We start from the raw sequence: 19,471 nt of genomic DNA, 5'->3' as shown, positions 1-19,471 counted from the left end.
TACTGCAACTTACAGTAAGTGGGTCAAGTAGGTACTGTAGCTGTGTCAGCATGTGTAGGCTGCAAAGGAACCAGAAAAGGTTTACTCCATGCTGAAAAGAGAAGAAAAGAAACACAACGATTTGGCCGTTGGATCCTTCTTCAGGTGTGGAGCTTTCATCACACTAGCAGTCCTAGCAGTACTTTGCAATTTAAGTGTATTTGTTTCCTACAAAAATCTGCTTTTGAGTACTGGCATGATATTGGAATTTTTCAACCTACAGTATCACATACATCTACTACCATTTTCTGACAATATCTTCTAGCTGTTTTGTGGTGCTAGGCCTCTCAACTGTACCTTTGCATTCTTCTGAGTGTCTTGATTTACAGTAAATGTCTCGGTTCCCCAGTCCACAATCATTGTTACGGTTTATAGAACCCCTAAACATACAGTAATGTTGCTTTTTAAGTGTGTTTGCTCTTTTATTATCTCTGCTATGTTTCAGATTTAATAAGATTCTTCTTCTGGGTGATTTTAATATCCACATTGATTCACAGCATTCCAATTTAGCTAAGGATTTTCTAGCTTTGTTGGACAGCTTTTGTCCATCACAGCATGTTCTCAAAGTAACTAACAAAAAGGCCCACACCTTAACTTACTCATTGTAAATGACTCTTGTTTAATACTTAACTTATCATAAACTGGGCCCTTCTGATCACTTGGCTGTTCTCTTTGCTCTAAATTCACTATCACACATTCTCCAACTTTGCATTTTCACATTTGTTGATCTGTTGACCAGAATAGGTTTACTGAATGTGCTCTTTCTTCATTGTCTTGCTTTCAAATCTCTGATACTCTGGATGACAAGATGGAATCCTTTAATAGGTCTCTTTTAACAATTCTTGATATCTTAACTTCTCTTAAAACTCAATCCATCTCCTGTACACGCTTTTCCCCATGGTATACTAACCAGTTCCGTTCAAGGAAGGCATTCTCCAGCAAACTAGAATGTAGGTGGCATTTTTCTGACTTGAATGTACATCTACACTACTTGTAGGAGTGCTTGGGTGAATACAAGACTGCAATGGAGTCTGCTAGATCCAGCCATTTCTCCTATATCATTGAGAATAAGCAAAACAATCCTAGATACCTGTTCTCCACCATCGATTGCTTAAGCCTAACTGCCTTACAAGACTATTCTGCCTCATCCCAATCTTGCAGCACATTTTTAGTTTTTTACAACCAAGATCCACAATAACTGGCATAACATACTCCCCACCACTCTTGCCATTACAACAACATCTCCCTTCATGCCTGATTTTGCTGATTCTCCTCTTTCTTGTCTCTTGCCTTTGGAATTAACTTTTCAATGTGCTCTGTATCTTGCACCTCAAAGGCTTCTACTCAACTATTGAATTTATTGAGTCACTTTATCAAAAGCAGTTTGGTTTTTCTACAACACCTAACTGCCAAAATGTTTATTTTAGGCTAGTACCCTAGACTTTCACAGCCCTCGTCAGGTCCTGCATTTAATTGGTTTTACCTATGCTTCCAATGCAATACATTCATCTTCTTTATTGGATCCTGTTGTTCTTTCATCATTTTGTAAAGTGCTTTCTTTCTTCTCACATCTTTAATTATTAAAGTGTTACGGCCACTGATTTCTAAATTTTGATTTAATTACAACTAACTTTAACTTTTTGACATCCATTCTCCACTAATTCCATGTCTATCCCATTCTACTTAGTAAGCTTTGCCTTACTCCTTCATAGTCTGCTTTTCTAAAATTGTAAGCCTTTACTTTGGATTGTTCCTGTTTAGTTTAGAAAATATACTTCAAAGCAGACTATCAGATCCCTAATGTTTTTTGTCATTTTTCTCATAATTGTTTAAAGACTAGATTAATACAAGCATTTATTCTTGAATGTGCTCCAACAAACTGAGTAAGGAAGCAGTCTTTAGCAATGTGTACCTTTCGAATTATTGAAGCTGACATTCCTATGGTTTTCCCCAGCTGAGGAAAGCTAAAATCTCCAATGAAAAGTGTTTTTCCTTTGCACATACTGTGCATCTCTAATTTCATTATGCTATGTTTAATTAAAATTAATGTCCAAAACACGTGACATGTAGTATACTCATACTATTGAGTTTTGAATCCTTATCTTTATAAATCTAACCTGTGCAGATTCTGAGACCCGAATGCTTTTTTCACGTACAATACAGATGCAGCCATTCAAAATGGGTGAGGTATTTCGCGGCATACCCCGGTGGGCGTGTCGCAGTATCACGCGGTATCACGCGGTATCACACGTGTCACGCGTGTCACGTGACTAACTATCCGGCGTCGCCTTGTAAAACCGCCAGGGGGAGCTTAACCTCTCATGTACAGCATTTGAGCCTTTAATTTTGAACTGTGTATTACAGCATGTTAATCATCAGTCATTAAAATGTTGGTATATATTATGAAAGCAAGATTGCTCAGTTGGACCGAAGTACACAACCTACCTTTATCAGAAATATTTATGCATCAAAGCCTTTACTGAAGATATTACTAATAGTATTAATAATGGATGACTTTGGACAAGCTGTATACTCAAAGTATAATTTCTTTAGCACATTTGTACAAGCACTTGGAATCTGTCCAAGCCATACTTTGTCCGGCATTTTATTTTACTTCAACGGGGCATAAAAACTTCCTTGCTTTTAACAGGGCGTTTCATAATTTCTAGCTACGAAAATGATTTAAAATGCGACACCTATCATTCAACTAGAGCTTAAAATATCACAAGGAAAAATACACACCGGTATTCCATTTCTCCCTAAACATTGTAAGCTTCGAAGTCTTTAACTAACGTGATACCGGAGTCAACAAGCATACTTTTAGAATTTGATTAAAAGGGAATATAATATGGAATCGCGTATCTTAAGAATTTAATAACGGTATGATTATATCCGTGTACTGCGGCAGGGCTGTGTAGGGCTGTTTCGCCTGCCTGATCATGCGAGCTCTCTTGTAGCCTACTGGTCTAGGTGCGTGACTACCAACTGGCAGGTTGTGTGTTCGAATCCAGCTGGTGCTGGACTTTTATTTTAACAAACATTTCTTCGAAAAAATAGGTAAGCGATATTATGGACAATCAATTGACTTTTATATTTCAAAATATCGCAACATGATCGATATTTGCGATATTTTGAACATATCTTCCCTTCTGACAGCGGCTCCTGCTTCTATTGTGTGCGTGTGTGCAACAGTAAATTTTTATAGAGAAATGGAGGCTGGACAGTATGCGTTACAATATAAACATTTATATTGATTTAAATCGTGTTCTGATTTAAATCGCAAACGCGTGTTTAATTATGTGTTTTTTAATCATGATCAGGCTAATGCATTTCTACATTTTCTGTATGAACCAGCTTAGAGGTTCATACAGAAAGACAGCTTGTGTTTAAATTGAGTGTAAGGTAATTTATGCTTCTAAAGTCATGGTCAGTATTGTTGTACTGTGCTGTACTGTGTCACATTATTTTATAGCGTTTTTATTGCGTTATTAAATCCGGTGGCGCTGTGTTAGTTTCCTGACTCACATTATTTAAACTGCGACACTGATCATTCATCTCTAAATAAACTTTATTTTATATAGCGTTTTAAGCCAATAGGTAATTAGATTGCTCATAAACCTAATCACTTTTTCTACATAAACACAGCGTGATTGCTCTCTGAAAATGCTTTTCCTTTATTTTTAAAGTAGGCTCAGATTTCAACTATAGATCGTATTATTATAAACTTTCTTGGAAAAATGTATTTTATGTAAACCATGTTTGCTATTAATTCATTTAGGGCTAAAATACGTTCATTGTCTTCTAATCGAGTCGAGTTGACATTGGAAGCCTGCCACACCCGGACTGTTAAACCAATGCATTAGCACGTCAAAGCCCATTGAGCCAGTATTGGCTTTAGTATCCCCCCCTTCTCCCCTCAATTCAATTCAATTCAAGGTGTTTTATTTGCATGACAGATGGGTACAAGCAGTGTTGGGTACTGTATGTATATTGTAACGCTTACGGCAGACAGGCACTGTGTAGGAGCCGACGCACCAGAGCAGCGCCTGCAATTTTTATATTTATAACTTAGTTTTTAAAATTAGTCAAGCAATACGAAGCATCTCCTTTTACTTAGTGCCTGAGCATACTGCAACGCGTGTGAAGCCCATAAACGATATTAATTTTGGAACTTAAACATACAGTATATGGCTGGTCTCGGTACTTTAAAGAAAACATACACACCAGTATTCCATTTCTCCCTAAACATTTTAAGCATCGAAGTCTTTAACTAACGCGATACCGGAGTCAACAAGCATACTTTTAGAATTTGATTAAAAGGGAATATAATATGGAATCGCGTATCTCCAGAATTTAAAGACCAGACAATCGCAAACTCGTTTTCAATAAAATTATTTTATTAATTCAGCAGTTTGTGAGAGACATCCAGCAGGGAGAGACACACACACCGGTTTTCATTGACAACATTGTTTTTTTTTCAATTCCTCTTGTCTAACAGGAATGTTTTGTTTGTGGACAGACTGTTAGACAAGAGGAAAAGACCGCCTCCTCCTACGAAGCATTTCGTTGATCCGATCACGAATTCTTTTCCAGTCGTACGCAGCAAGGGTTGAGAATCTCCGATTCACCATCGTACTAATGGTTTCCCGGGGATTGCAAGGCAAGGCACTTTTGCCTCTGGACCCATCGAAATTTACAGACGTGGTCCACCCCCAGTAAATTTCAAAAGTCACAAGATTTCGAAACACGAGGGCGGCGTAGCGGTCGGCTCTTGCTTTCCCGTCTATGCCGATGCACTGCAAGTACAACCCCCCCTCCATCTCCTGGGTGATGGGTAGCAGTTGGACATCTGGGAGAATTATTCGTCCCACTGGCATCTGTGAATTCCGCTGTGCTTCCTGGGGGGAGATAGCCGGCGGGGACAGCATCAACAGATTCCTGCGCGGTGGTGAACTGAGAGGCCGGGATGGAGTGTCCTGAGGCGGTGTGTGCTCTGCGGGGGGCAGAGCTTCCGCCAGGCATTGCAGCCTGCGTGGCGGGGAGAGGCACTTTTCGGGAGACAGCTGCTCAACTGTTTGACTGCTGGAACTCTAGCCTCCCAATCCTCCCCAGTAATGCATCGTAATGCTCCCGCTGCTGCCGAAATGTCTCCATACAGGTGCTGCTTCTACAGGTTGGCACCCTGGCCAGTGGCCGAGAGCAGAGACCCACGGCCTGTGGCAAAATAACATAATTCATGTAAGAAATAAAGTCACACAGTAGTATTCATCAGTCGTGGAACAGAAGTCAAAATAAACTTTTCTTTTTTTCCGTCTTACCGCTTTCTTTTTTACTGTCCTGGTGGTAGATCGTTTCGCCCGTGCGGTGTTTTCTTGAAGAACAGGCTACGAAGAAATAATTATAATTGAATTTAAAATTCAAAACGGCAATAATACCTTGTAATATGCGCTGTAATCGCGTATTTCAGATTAAGTCTGCTGTATTTGCTTACCCTTCTCTCTTTGGAAGCTGGGGCGGCAGAAGCACCCCGTCTCTTCCCGTAAAACGCCTTGGTCTCCATACTGTACTATGGTCGCTGTAGTGCAGGTTCGCAGTTTTTTTTTTATGATGGGAGCTCACCCAATCCCTTGGTGTCTTTTATGCGTCACACATACTGTATTTCAGCGCCATATATTTCATGGATATTATGGAATATAATGGATGGATATCTTAGTTATCTTTCTAGTTCACAGGTTTGCATGCATAATTTAATTTTGAAAGCCACTGAGACATCAGGTACTACTGTTGTATTTATGAAAAAGAAACAAAACAAAAAACATACTAACAACTGTGCCATCCTACTCCTTAGTTAATACATTTTATTATTCATAAACAGTTAACATTGTTAGCAAAATATTTTGAATTATATTTAACCCTATTTTTTCTTTAGTTTTGTATTTAACTTATTATATGATAGTCAGACTTAATGTATATTTGAACAATGAAAATATATTTTTACAAGATTTTACATTAAGCACTTAAAATTAATATGGTTAATAATAGTAAACTGTAACATGCTGTAACAAGATCGGTTAAACTGCGAAGAAAATGCTTTCAGAGAAAATGTTTCAACCAAACCTGTTCCCACACACCCCGCCCCCACTACCATTAGAATATACACAAACATTTTAGCGTTTCATTCTGAGCAGAAGACCCTCACACCTGAAGAGTGCTGGCTGTGACGAATTAAACCGGTTTTACAGGTTTCAATCACAGACCATGTGACATGGGACTCAGTAAACTACAGTAACACCGTATTTGATAACGCTTTAAAAATAAAATAATGTGACTTGGCACAGAACAAGTTTACAGCACAGTACAAAGATAAATGCTGACCATGACTTTAGAAGCATAAATTGCCTTACACTCAATTTAAACACAAGCTGTCTTTAGCCCTCTAAGCTGGTTCATACAGAAATGTAGAGATCTAGGCTCAGAACACACAGCTTCATTAGCGAATACATATGCAGGACAACTAGAGAAGACGTTTTACAGAGGATGGATTTTTAGAAACATCCCATCAGACATCCCATCATATTCACAACGTGAAATCTAGAAAGTAATATTACGTAACCAAAATCCGCAATATGGAAACAGAACCTGTGTAATTGTTGATAGATGATGTACTCGTAACATTTTTTCAAGACGAACTACAACATTTAAAAAATGACTTGTATGTACTTGATTTCTCTAATCAATCCATGGGTCCCAGCACAAAACGAAAGTAAAACGCATACCGTTTCGCGCTTCTTATTGCTCAAAAGTAATTTGACCGTATGAAATGCATAATATAAACCTAGAAACATATACGTGAGCAGTACTTAAGCACTGTAGTATCGGTGTTAAGACATACCTCTCAAATACTGTAAATCAAGTTAAAAATATCTCAAGACCGATTCTGGTCGTAATGAAACCATGCAAGGGAGTTTTTATGTCCGTTGCAGTTCTTTTGCAACATGAATATAATTATATCGTTATTAATTTCTTGAGATACGCGATTCCATATTATATTCCCTTTTAATCAAATTCTAAAAGTATGCTTGTTGACTCCGGTATCACGTTAGTTAAAGACTTCGAAGCTTACAATGTTTAGGGAGAAATGGAATACCGGTGTGTATTTTTTTCTTTAAAGTACCGAGACCAGCCATATACTGTATGTTTATGTTAAGATTTCCCTTCAGTGGTAAAATTAGATATGAATATTCAATACTTAAACGGGCACAGTTAAGACATTAAATATACATATACATATTGTATACAGTACAGTTTGCATACGGTAATATGTTTATGTTACGCGATTAAAAAATAAATAAATAAAACTGGAAGGTCCAGCACCACCATTATGTTTACATGGTTGTTTTTGTTGGTTGGTTGTTATTATGGTTATTAATAATACGATCTATAGTTGAAATCTGAGCCTAAATAAAAAGAAAAAGCAAGTGCTTAGGTTTATGAGCAATCTAATTACTTATTCGTTTAAAACGCTATATAAAATAAAGTTTATTATTAATTTGCTGGACAGAGCGGTGAACATTATTATGCATAAGACAAAGATAACGATCCTGATCAGTTTAGAAATCTGTGTACGCTGTAAGGTTTTTACTTCTTAAACTTTTAAAATACACGTTTTGAATAGAAAGAAATCCTCTTCCTGGTAGTGTGTATAGCACACCAGCACGTCTTTTTTCTCCAATCAGAGGGGTGTCAGATAGTGTCAGCCAATCACCATTCTGCGTTGGGTAGCAACGGGTGACTATTCTCAGGCGGAAGATGTAAACAGCTTAATGTTCGTGTTAAATATTTTTTTTTTAATTCAATTAAACAGGCACAGTTAAGACATTAAATATACATATACATACTGTATACAGTACAGTTTGCATACGGTAATATGTTTATGTTACGCGATTAAAAAATAAATAAATAAAAATGAAAAGTCCAGCACCAGCTGGATTCAAACACACAACCTGCCAGTTGGTAGTCATGCACCTAGACCAGTAGGCTACAAGACAGCTCGCATGATCAGGTTGGCGAAACAGCCCTACACAGCCCTGCCGCAGTACACGGCTATAATCATACCGTTATTAATTTCTTGAGATACGCGATTCCATATTATATTCCCTTTTAATCAAATTCTAAAAGTATGCTTGTTGACTCCGGTATCACGTTAGTTAAAGACTTCGAAGCTTACAATGTTTAGGGAGAAATGGAATACTGGTGTGTATTTTTTTCTTTAAAGTACCAAGACCAGCTATATACTGTATGTTTACGTTCCAAAATTAATATCGTTTATGGCCTTCACACGCGTTACAGTATGCTCCTATTCTTTTTATGCTCAGCTACTAAGATTTCCCTTCAGTGGTAAAATTCAATATCTACAACGGGCACAGTAAAGACGTTTACAGTAAGTCTTTCTACGACAGACCAACGGACCACGAGTGCCCCTGTCGGTCAACCAATCACGCACCGCGGTATCGCGTGTCATCATACCTGCGGTATCTGTACTGCAGTGTCTGTACCGCGCACTTTGAATGGCTGCATCTGTATAGTGCTCCTCTTCCATCTTTTGCCTCTCCAGAGCCCCAGGTATCCACAAAAGTTGTATTCTTCACTATGCTCTTCTTTAGTCACATTTCCTTGATTCTAAACGTGTTATAATTACCGTCTAATTTAGCAGTTCCCATCTCGTATTTAATTGTTTTAATACTCCAAAGTAGATGTTTCTTTTTTCCTTTGGTTGCTCTTTGGGGTTTTTTGGGGGATACTTCCTCTTTCCAGTCTAGTTTAAATGATTTTGATTTTCTCTGTGGATTCTTGTGTCAAAATGACCGGTGCACACTTCATTATGACATAATCCATCATGTCTTTACATGCACTTTTCATCTGTCCTAGGTAATAACGATATTCTATGTAGACACTTAAGAGTACTAAAGGTAGCAAAAACATACATTTTAAATGTAAGCTGAGAAACACTGAGCTACAAGCAGTTATTTATGAAAAAGATTTAGGTGTTTATTTGGCTCATCATTTGCATCTTCTAGACAACATAAGGAAGCAATAAAAAGGCAAACAGAATGGTTTAATATATGTTGTTTAAAGGGCTGAAAGAAATTTAAGATAATGTAAGTTAAATTTTGAATTAAGAGATTTAAGAGAAGAGAATGTTATTTAATAGAATGTAATTTAAAATTGTTGTACAATGTGATTTCAAAAGGCTTAGACAGGCTAAAAGACCTTAATCTTCATGACCATGATCATGACCAGATAAGACAACAAATGGATCTCATTCGAGTATTAAAAATCTGCAGACAAGTAAGCTTAATGTGTTTGACAGAATCAACAGGGAAATGCAATTCAGAGGACTCAAGTGGAAACTTTGGGAAAGCACATTTAAAACTGAGAAAATAATGTGCTTTTTTTGCAATGCTCTGACATTATAATGAAAAACATTATTTCTTTGTAATGTGAGAATGTGAGTATAAAACGAAACTTCTTTTATTCATGGGGCAAATTACTATATACATTTAGATAAGCTGTTTTTAATGATTAATAGACTGATAACATATGTAGTAGCTTTACACAAATAATTCACTTGCATTTAGTTTGCTTTGTCCCCTTGATTCTTTCTTCTTTCTCAGAAGAAATTCCTATTGCTGCACTGACTGCCTGCTGTGGGAAAATGGGCAACTAGATATTACTTACAGTACACATCACAAAAAGCTCCTGATTGCTCCGCAGAATAAATTATGTGAATTACTTTTGCTACGATCTGCTAAAAATGTTTAAATAATTCATATGTATTTGAATAGTCACTCAGAATGATCACCAATTTAAGGTGAAACAACACAAAGGAATCAATAACACACTGAATATGATGGTGAATGTAGCATAAGGTTTTTAGTTGGTCAGTTTTTTTGTTTTTCGCAAACTGTGAATTACTCTTCATCTAAAGTTTTGTAATTCCCTTGATTAAATCTATACCAAGGGTGGTCTAGAAGACTACCTTCCCTGAAATGGAAAAGGCAGTGAAAACCCAATGGAAAAATCAATCAATGCTCTATTCCACAGAAAGCAGGTAGCTTTTGAGTGCACTTATAAGCAAAAGGCAGAAAACTCTTCACTTTACCATTTTCTCCCTGAAATACCTTCCCACACATCACCATATATTGATCCTCACCACTCTGTTCTCTGGAAAGCTGCCACCTGACCCCAACCCCAAACAATAGCTTAAGCAAAATCAGTTTTGGCACTGTTTCACAAAGGTCATGTGCTTTCTGATACTCCACTGCCATACATAATTAATCCAAATTAGATACTTATTGTCACAAACTGCCCTGCAGTAGCTTTTGTAAACAATGGAGATCTTAACTCCTACAAGATGAATAAGATGTTTTCTTGCTAACTCACACTTTATTACAACGTGCCTTCATATTTGAAACATGAATTTTCTAGAATTAATGTTGCTCAGTTTGTTACTAAAAAATTAATGATGTTTAAAAACTTAGTTACCCAGATCATTATCAACACCTGGAGTTTTCATATTGGCGAAACGACTTTGAAAGTTGAAAAATCCCCATAGTTATTGTATATCTTCTGTTAATTCAATTCTCCAGATTGCCGTAAAGGTCTTATAATATTTAATAGTAAATGTCGTTACTTTATATGTGTGGTTCCGCATGTTTTCCATATCTCATGTTTCATTGCAGTTATTAGGATTTGAGGGTACAATATGTCATAGTTAATTAATGTTTCTGGCTCAGGAATCACAGTTATCAAAATTGCTAGTCAGAAATTAGCAAAATGGTTGGTGTCATGATTTAGAATTTCTCAGCAAGTGCTATAGTTTACAATTTCTGAGTGAGTACACCTTCAAGACTGAAACCCACCCACACAATGAGTAACCAGAGTAGAATTAACAGTAGTGGCTATTACTACTATTGTTGATTATTACATTCTCATTATATACATACTGTACTTGCACAATTATAATTCATACAGTACTGCATCCTAGAATCTAACAATTGGCATCACACAAAAAAAAATGTGAAAAAAACAAACAAGGAAACTAACACAAGCTTAATACATATGACTTTTAATTTGGGGTTTTTAACTGCGATCTGCTGATCCACTGCTATTTTTTTATGATATTCTGCTTCATTCATTTCCAATATTTTTTAACTGTGAAAATCCCATTATGTTTTCCAGATTTTGTCCCTTTTTTGAAAAGCACATTGTACAATAGATTTAATCACAGTAACCAATACATTTACATTAATACAGTGTCTGCCTTTTTTTAATTGAACCAAATTGTCATTGTTTATTATGTAACAAGGATTATGATGTTCTACTTAACCCAAGAAGAAATTACCCATTTTGGCATTCTTTTGAGAGCTATGTCTTTGGTGAGAGTCAAACTCCATCTTTTACTTTCACAATAGACAATGCAATGTACTACTAATGATAATAAGAGAAACTGCATTCTTCTGGCGCACTATACATTAGCGCACAAAATCAGTCTCAAACTTGAATGTCACATTTTATTTTCTGTATAACCATAGTGACCACTTATTAATCTATAGTACACAACACAAAGAGTTTTAATAAATGAAAGAAAAGATTTTACAGCGACTTCCAGATTTATTCAGACCCCCTAAGAAACAGGAACAAATCCAAGCATCATATAGCAGGTAATAATACTAATTAATAATAATTGCTTACACTTATATAGCGCTTTTCTGGACACTCCACTCAAAGCGCTTTACAGGTAATGGGGACTGCCCTCCACCACCACCAATGTGCAGCATCCACCATAGTGCACCAGAACATTCCTCATATATATTGGATATATTTCATAAGACATTGTTCCAGTTGTCACTCAGATGTAGCTTGGCAAAACTCAGCTGCATGTCTTTGTGGTTCATCCTCATAAGTGGTTTCTTTCTTGCAACCCAGCCATGAATGACATTTTTAATAGCCATCTGCCAATGTGAGACAGTCAATGCCCACTTGACTGCAGTTTTGGGGAATCTATCTTACCTTTATCATGATGATGTAACATTACTACTGAACATGTTCTATGTTACCTCTTTTTATACCCCAGAGAAACAAGAGACCTTTGAGACCTCTGTATTCTGTACTTCTGAAGGTTTCAATTACAATTTCAAAGAGGTGAATGTTATTGTTCATTCCATTTGGTTGAATTTTATTGAAAGGGATATTTAGATAAATAAATATGACCCTAATGTTTTATTGGCTTCAGCTAATTAATTATGACAAATATTACATTGGACTGTACAGGGCTAGGATTAAAGTATAATATTTTCAGAACTGTTTAAGCACGACACATGATCCAATCCATAAGTCTGTTACTTTATGCTTCATGAAAGTAATAATAAAAGATATAGATATAGATGATTAAACATGTAATACAAAGATATAATATATATTTGTATTATTTAATTATCAAAATGATCCAACATGAATATCCTCATGTGAACCCTTAAATTCAGTAACTGGGAAACATTTCCTGTAACTGTCTCTCACTTTGGCTTTTATGAATTGTGTCCCATTCTTCCTCTCCATGGGGGGGTACGAAAAGATGAATTCCTAATGCAAGAAATTGTGTATGGCTAATAAAGTGATCTTATCTTATCTTATTTACATCACAGAGAAGAACAAGAAGACTAGCTGACTGTTTCAGGGAACATATCGGAGCAGTAAGTATCTCTCTGAAAAGACAGTTCCCCATTTCATCTTTCCCAGAAATGATTTCACCAACCCTTCCGTTTGCATTCTTTTACAGATTTCAGGACTCCTATTGCAAAAAGGTAAGATTATCCTTAATGTTGAATCACCCACCTTCCCCTTTCTCTCAATGGTAGACTTAATTTATTTTTTAAACCTCTTCATTTATTTATAGATTTCAGCTTTCACACCTCATCCCTCAGATCTTTATGGGGTTGGACAGTCTTTCTCACCTGCTCTGTTCCCATTCTTAATTATTCTATCATGTGTTCTCCTATACTTTATGTTCCTTCTACCTTTCCCCCTGTCTCTCACACCTGAAAAAGGCTCAACAAAATAAACTTTGTTTTCTCTTTCTACTTGTCAGTGTGCAATCAACCTTTACTTGTTCCTTTGCAGCCAAGACACACTGACGTATTTCCCCACTCAATATCAATATCCTCATAGTACCAGATTGAGGAGACATTAAACCAATTAAAGGTCAGAGCCATCATAATCAAACTTTTATGGTAATCACATATAGAGAGACAATTATAGGATGACTGAAATGTGGTCTGAGAAAATGTTTTTGTTCTTTTGTTCATAATGTAGTACATTATATAGCTCAGAATATATACCACATGTGCTCTCAGAATACATCTGCCACCTACTGTATCTTCACATGTTCTGGTAATGTCCTGTGGCAAAGGACATCTGGATGTATGGAATTGCTGTCATTTCTTATATCATTAGTATGACTGTGCCAGTGCACTCCAGACTCCTCCTGCTCACCGAGGATTCTTAGGCCACTGTTAATCTACAGGTGTGACAGCTGTTCCCTGAGGGTCTAACTGCAGCCAAGAAATATATCCTGAGACATTGGGTGGAGACCAGGATCTCACTAAATCATATATGGTTACATTCGGGCAAGCTAGATAGGCCAGTTGGTCTTCTCTCATTAGTAACCTTTCTTCTGTGCATATTATAGGTATGTTTATTTGTCGTAGATACAGATGCAGCCATTCAAAATGGGTGAGGTATTTCGCGGCATACCCCGGTGGGCGTGTCACAGTATCACGCGGTATCACGCGTGTCACGCGTGTCACGTGACTAACTATCCGGCGTCGCCTTGTAAAACCGCCAGGGGGAGCTTAACCTCTCATGTACAGCATTTGAGCCTTTAATTTTGAACTGTGTATTACAGCATGTTAATCATCAGTCATTAAAATGTTGGTATATATTATGAAAGCAAGATTGCTCAGTTGGTCAGAAGTACACAACCTACCTTTATCAGAAATATTTATGCATCAAAGCCTTTACTGAAGATATTACTAATAGTATAAATAATGGATGACTTTGGACAAGCTGTATACTCAAAGTATAATTTCTTTAGCACATTTGTACAAGCACTTGGAATCTGTCCAAGCCATACTTTGTCCGGCATTTTATTTTACTTCAACGGGGCATAAAAACTTCCTTGCTTTTAACAGGGCGTTTCATAATTTCTAGCTACGAAAATGATTTAAAATGCGACACCTATCATTCAACTAGAGCTTAAAATATCACAAGGAAAAATACACACCGGTATTCCATTTCTCCCTAAACATTGTAAGCTTCGAAGTCTTTAACTAACGTGATACCGGAGTCAACAAGCATACTTTTAGAATTTGATTAAAAGGGAATATAATATGGAATCGCGTATCTTAAGAATTTAATAACGGTATGATTATATCCGTGTACTGCGGCAGGGCTGTGTAGGGCTGTTTCGCCTGCCTGATCATGCGAGCTCTCTTGTAGCCTACTGGTCTAGGTGCGTGACTACCAACTGGCAGGTTGTGTGTTCGAATCCAGCTGGTGCTGGACTTTTATTTTAACAAACATTTCTTCGAAAAAATAGGTAAGCGATATTATGGACAATCAATTGACTTTTATATTTCAAAATATCGCAACATGATCGATATTTGCGATATTTTGAACATATCTTCCCTTCTGACAGCGGCTCCTGCTTCTATTGTGTGCGTGTGTGCAACAGTAAATTTTTATAGAGAAATGGAGGCTGGACAGTATGCGTTACAATATAAACATTTATATTGATTTAAATCGTGTTCTGATTTAAATCGCAAACGCGTGTTTAATTATGTGTTTTTTAATCATGATCAGGCTAATGCATTTCTACATTTTCTGTATGAACCAGCTTAGAGGTTCATACAGAAAGACAGCTTGTGTTTAAATTGAGTGTAAGGTAATTTATGCTTCTAAAGTCATGGTCAGTATTGTTGTACTGTGCTGTACTGTGTCACATTATTTTATAGCGTTTTTATTGCGTTATTAAATCCGGTGGCGCTGTGTTAGTTTCCTGACTCACATTATTTAAACTGCGACACTGATCATTCATCTCTAAATAAACTTTATTTTATATAGCGTTTTAAGCCAATAGGTAATTAGATTGCTCATAAACCTAATCACTTTTTCTACATAAACACAGCGTGATTGCTCTCTGAAAATGCTTTTCCTTTATTTTTAAAGTAGGCTCAGATTTCAACTATAGATCGTATTATTATAAACTTTCTTGGAAAAATGTATTTTATGTAAACCATGTTTGCTATTAATTCATTTAGGGCTAAAATACGTTCATTGTCTTCTAATCGAGTCGAGTTGACATTGGAAGCCTGCCACACCCGGACTGTTAAACCAACGCATTAGCACGTCAAAGCCCATTGAGCCAGTATTGGCTTTAGTATCCCCCCCTTCTCCCCTCAATTCAATTCAATTCAAGGTGTTTTATTTGCATGACAGATGGGTACAAGCAGTGTTGGGTACTGTAAGTATATTGTAACGCTTACGGCAGACAGGCACTGTGTAGGAGCCGACGCACCAGAGCAGCGCCTGCAATTTTTATATTTATAACTTAGTTTTTAAAATTAGTCAAGCAATACGAAGCATCTCCTTTTACTTAGTGCCTGAGCATACTGCAACGCGTGTGAAGCCCATAAACGATATTAATTTTGGAACTTAAACATACAGTATATGGCTGGTCTCGGTACTTTAAAGAAAACATACACACCAGTATTCCATTTCTCCCTAAACATTTTAAGCATCGAAGTCTTTAACTAATGCGATACCGGAGTCAACAAGCATACTTTTAGAATTTGATTAAAAGGGAATATAATATGGAATCGCGTATCTCCAGAATTTAAAGACCAGACAATCGCAAACTCGTTTTCAATAAAATTATTTTATTCATTCAGCAGTTTGTGAGAGGGACATCCAGCAGGGAGAGACACACACACCGGTTTTCATTGACAACATTGTTTTTTTTTCAATTCCTCTTGTCTAACAGGAATGTTTTGTTTGTGGACAGACTGTTAGACAAGAGGAAAAGACCGCCTCCTCCTACGAAGCATTTCGTTGATCCGATCACAAATTCTTTTCCAGTTGTACGCAGCAAGGGTTGAGAATCTCCGATTCACCATCGTACTAATGGTTTCCCGGAGATTGCAAGGCACTTTTGCCTCTGGACCCATCGAAATTTACAGACGTGGTCCACCCCCAGTAAATTTCAAAAGTCACAAGATTTCGAAACACGAGGGCGGCGTAGCGGTCGGCTCTTGCTTTCCCGTCTATGCCGATGCACTGCAAGTACAACCCCCCCTCCATCTCCTGGGTGATGGGTAGCAGTTGGACATCTGGGAGAATTATTCGTCCCACTGGCATCTGTGAATTCCGCTGTGCTTCCTGGGGGGAGATAGCCGGCGGGACAGCATCAACAGATTCCTGCGCGGTGGTGAACTGAGAGGCCGGGATGGAGTGTCCTGAGGCGGTGTGTGCTCTGCGGGGGGCAGAGCTTCCGCCAGGCATTGCAGCCTGCGCGGCGGGGAGAGGCACTTTTCGGGAGACAGCTGCTCAACTGTTTGACTGCTGGAACATACTGTCTCCTTCCTCTGCATTTTCAGGAGTGTCTCTAGCCTCCCAATCCTCCCCAGTAATGCATCGTACTGCTCCCGCTGCTGCCGAAATGTCTCCATACAGGTGCTGCTTCTACAGGTTGGCACCCTGGCCAGTGGCCGAGAGCAGAGACCCACGGCCTGTGGCAAAATAACATAATTCATGTAAGAAATACAGTCACACAGTAGTATTCATCAGTCGCGGAACAGAAGTCAAAATAAACTTTTCTTTTTTTCTGTCTTACCGCTTTCTTTTTTACTGTCCTGGTGGTAGATCGTTTCGCCCGTGCGGTGTTTTCTTGAAGAACAGGCTACGAAGAAATAATTATAATTGAATTTAAAATTCAAAACGGCAATAATACCTTGAAATATGCGCTGTAATCGCGTATTTCAGATTAAGTCTGCTGTATTTGCTTACCCTTCGCTCTTTGGAAGCTGGGGCGGCAGAAGCTCCCCGTCTCTTCCCGTAAAAGGTCTTGGTCTCCAAACTGTACTATGGTCGCTGTAGTGCAGGTTCGCAGTTTTTTTTTTGTGATGGGAGCTCACCCAATCCCTTGGTGTCTTTTATGCTATATTCACATGTACGGCTAGAGTGTGTTCATTGTCTTCCAATGAAAGGCGGGTGCCTTTTGCCGAAGTCGGGAGACATTGGGGGCTTGCCACACCCGGACTGTTAAACCAACGCATTAGCACGTCAAAGCGCATTGAGGACCCGGGCGCAATAGTTGTTTTGTCCCTTGATTTACTGATCTGCATTAATTAAATCTTGTCAGTCAGGTCTTTTTTTCTCTATTTCAATTGTCGTTTACACATGCACGACTTTAAAAGCTAGCAAGACAGGTTTCGATTCACATTAGCTGGCGAGCCTTGTTAAAAAAAACAATGACAATGTAACATGCCACTGTTTGTTCATGAACAAAGTTATACTGAGACTTCCTTAGATACGCGATTAAAAAATAAATAAAAATTTGAATCTCCTGCGGAACACATTCCATAAGAATCAGCGGTTCTACAACATATATCGCCTTTAAAGGTGGCTTCTCAAAACGCTTTACGGGATAAAAACAACCAGAACAGCAGCAACAACAATATTGTATTTCATTGCACTTTGAAAACCAAGTAATAACTTAACTCAGTACGTGCAAACGTTTTGTATGTTGCTGTCTTGAATGCCTGCGTACCCATAAGTATCTTATTTGCCTTGAGGCCTGTCTACAGTATATTTGTCCCCCTATCTCCCTCAATTCAATTCAATTCAAGGTGTTTTATTTGCATGACAGATGGGTACCATTCTTGTTGGGAATGTATACTTTGATATTTACACCCGGCGCGTCACCGAGGGAGCGTCTGCATTTATAACTTAGTTTTTATAATTAGTCAAGCAATATGAAGCATCTCCTTTAGCTTTTAAGTCCCTTACGGTTTTTTCGTATTATATTCCCTATTAATCAAACTCTAAGTGTATGTATCGGCTTGTCAGTCAGGTCTTTTTTTCTCTATTTCAATTGTCGTTTACACATGCACGACTTTAAAAGCTAGCAAGACAGGTTTCGATTCACATTAGCTGGCGAGCCTTGTTAAAAAAAACAATGACAATGTAACATGCCACTGTTTGTTCATGAACAAAGTTATACTGAGACTTCCTTAGATACGCGATTAAAAAATAAATAAAAATTTGAATCTCCTGCGGAACACATTCCATAATCTAATCTAATTACCTATTGGCTTAAAACGCTATATAAAATAAAGTTTATTTAGAGATGAATGATCAGTGTCGCAGTTTAAATAATGTGAGTCAGGAAACTAACACAGCGCCACCGGATTTAATAACGCAATAAAAACGCTATAAAATAATGTGACACAGTACAGCACAGTACAACAATACTGACCATGACTTTAGAAGCATAAATTACCTTACACTCAATTTAAACACAAGCTGTCTTTCTGTATGAACCTCTAAGCTGGTTCATACAGAAAATGTAGAAATGCATTAGCCTGATCATGATTAAAAAACACATAATTAAACACGCGTTTGCGATTTAAATCAGAACACGATTTAAATCAATATAAATGTTTATATTGTAACGCATACTGTCCAGCCTCCATTTCTCTATAAACATTTACTGTTGCACACACACACAAAATAGAAGCAGGAGCCGCTGTCAGAAGGGAAGATATGTTCAAAATATCGCAAATATCGATCATGTTGCGATATTTTGAAATATAAAAGTCAATTGATTGTCCATAATATCGCTTACCTATTTTTTCGAAGAAATGTTTGTTAAAATAAAAGTCCAGCACCAGCTGGATTCGAACACACAACCTGTCAGTTGGTAGTCACGCACCTAGACCAGTAGGCTACAAGACAGCTCGCATGATCAGGCAGGCGAAACAGCCCTACACAGACCTGCCGCAGTACACGGATATAATCATACCGTTATTAAATTCTTTAGATACGCGATTCCATATTATATTCCCTTTTAATCAAATTCTAAAAGTATGCTTGTTGACTCCGGTATCACGTTAGTTAAAGACTTCGAAGCTTACAATGTTTAGGGAGAAATGGAATACTGGTGTGTATTTTTTTCTTTAAAGTACCAAGACCAGCCATATACTGTATGTTTACGTTCCAAAATTAATATCGTTTATGGCCTTCACACGCGTTACAGTATGCTCCTATTCTTTTTATGCTCAGCTACTAAGATTTCCCTTCAGTGGTAAAATTCAAT

The sequence above is a fragment of the Lepisosteus platostomus genome, chromosome 4, assembly GCF_059453375.1.
Source record: "Lepisosteus platostomus isolate fLepPlt1 chromosome 4, fLepPlt1.hap1, whole genome shotgun sequence".
In the NCBI taxonomy this organism is placed as follows: domain Eukaryota; kingdom Metazoa; phylum Chordata; class Actinopteri; order Semionotiformes; family Lepisosteidae; genus Lepisosteus; species Lepisosteus platostomus.
The sequence above is the reverse complement of the archived record's forward strand: the minus strand, read 5'-3'. Positions refer to the sequence as shown.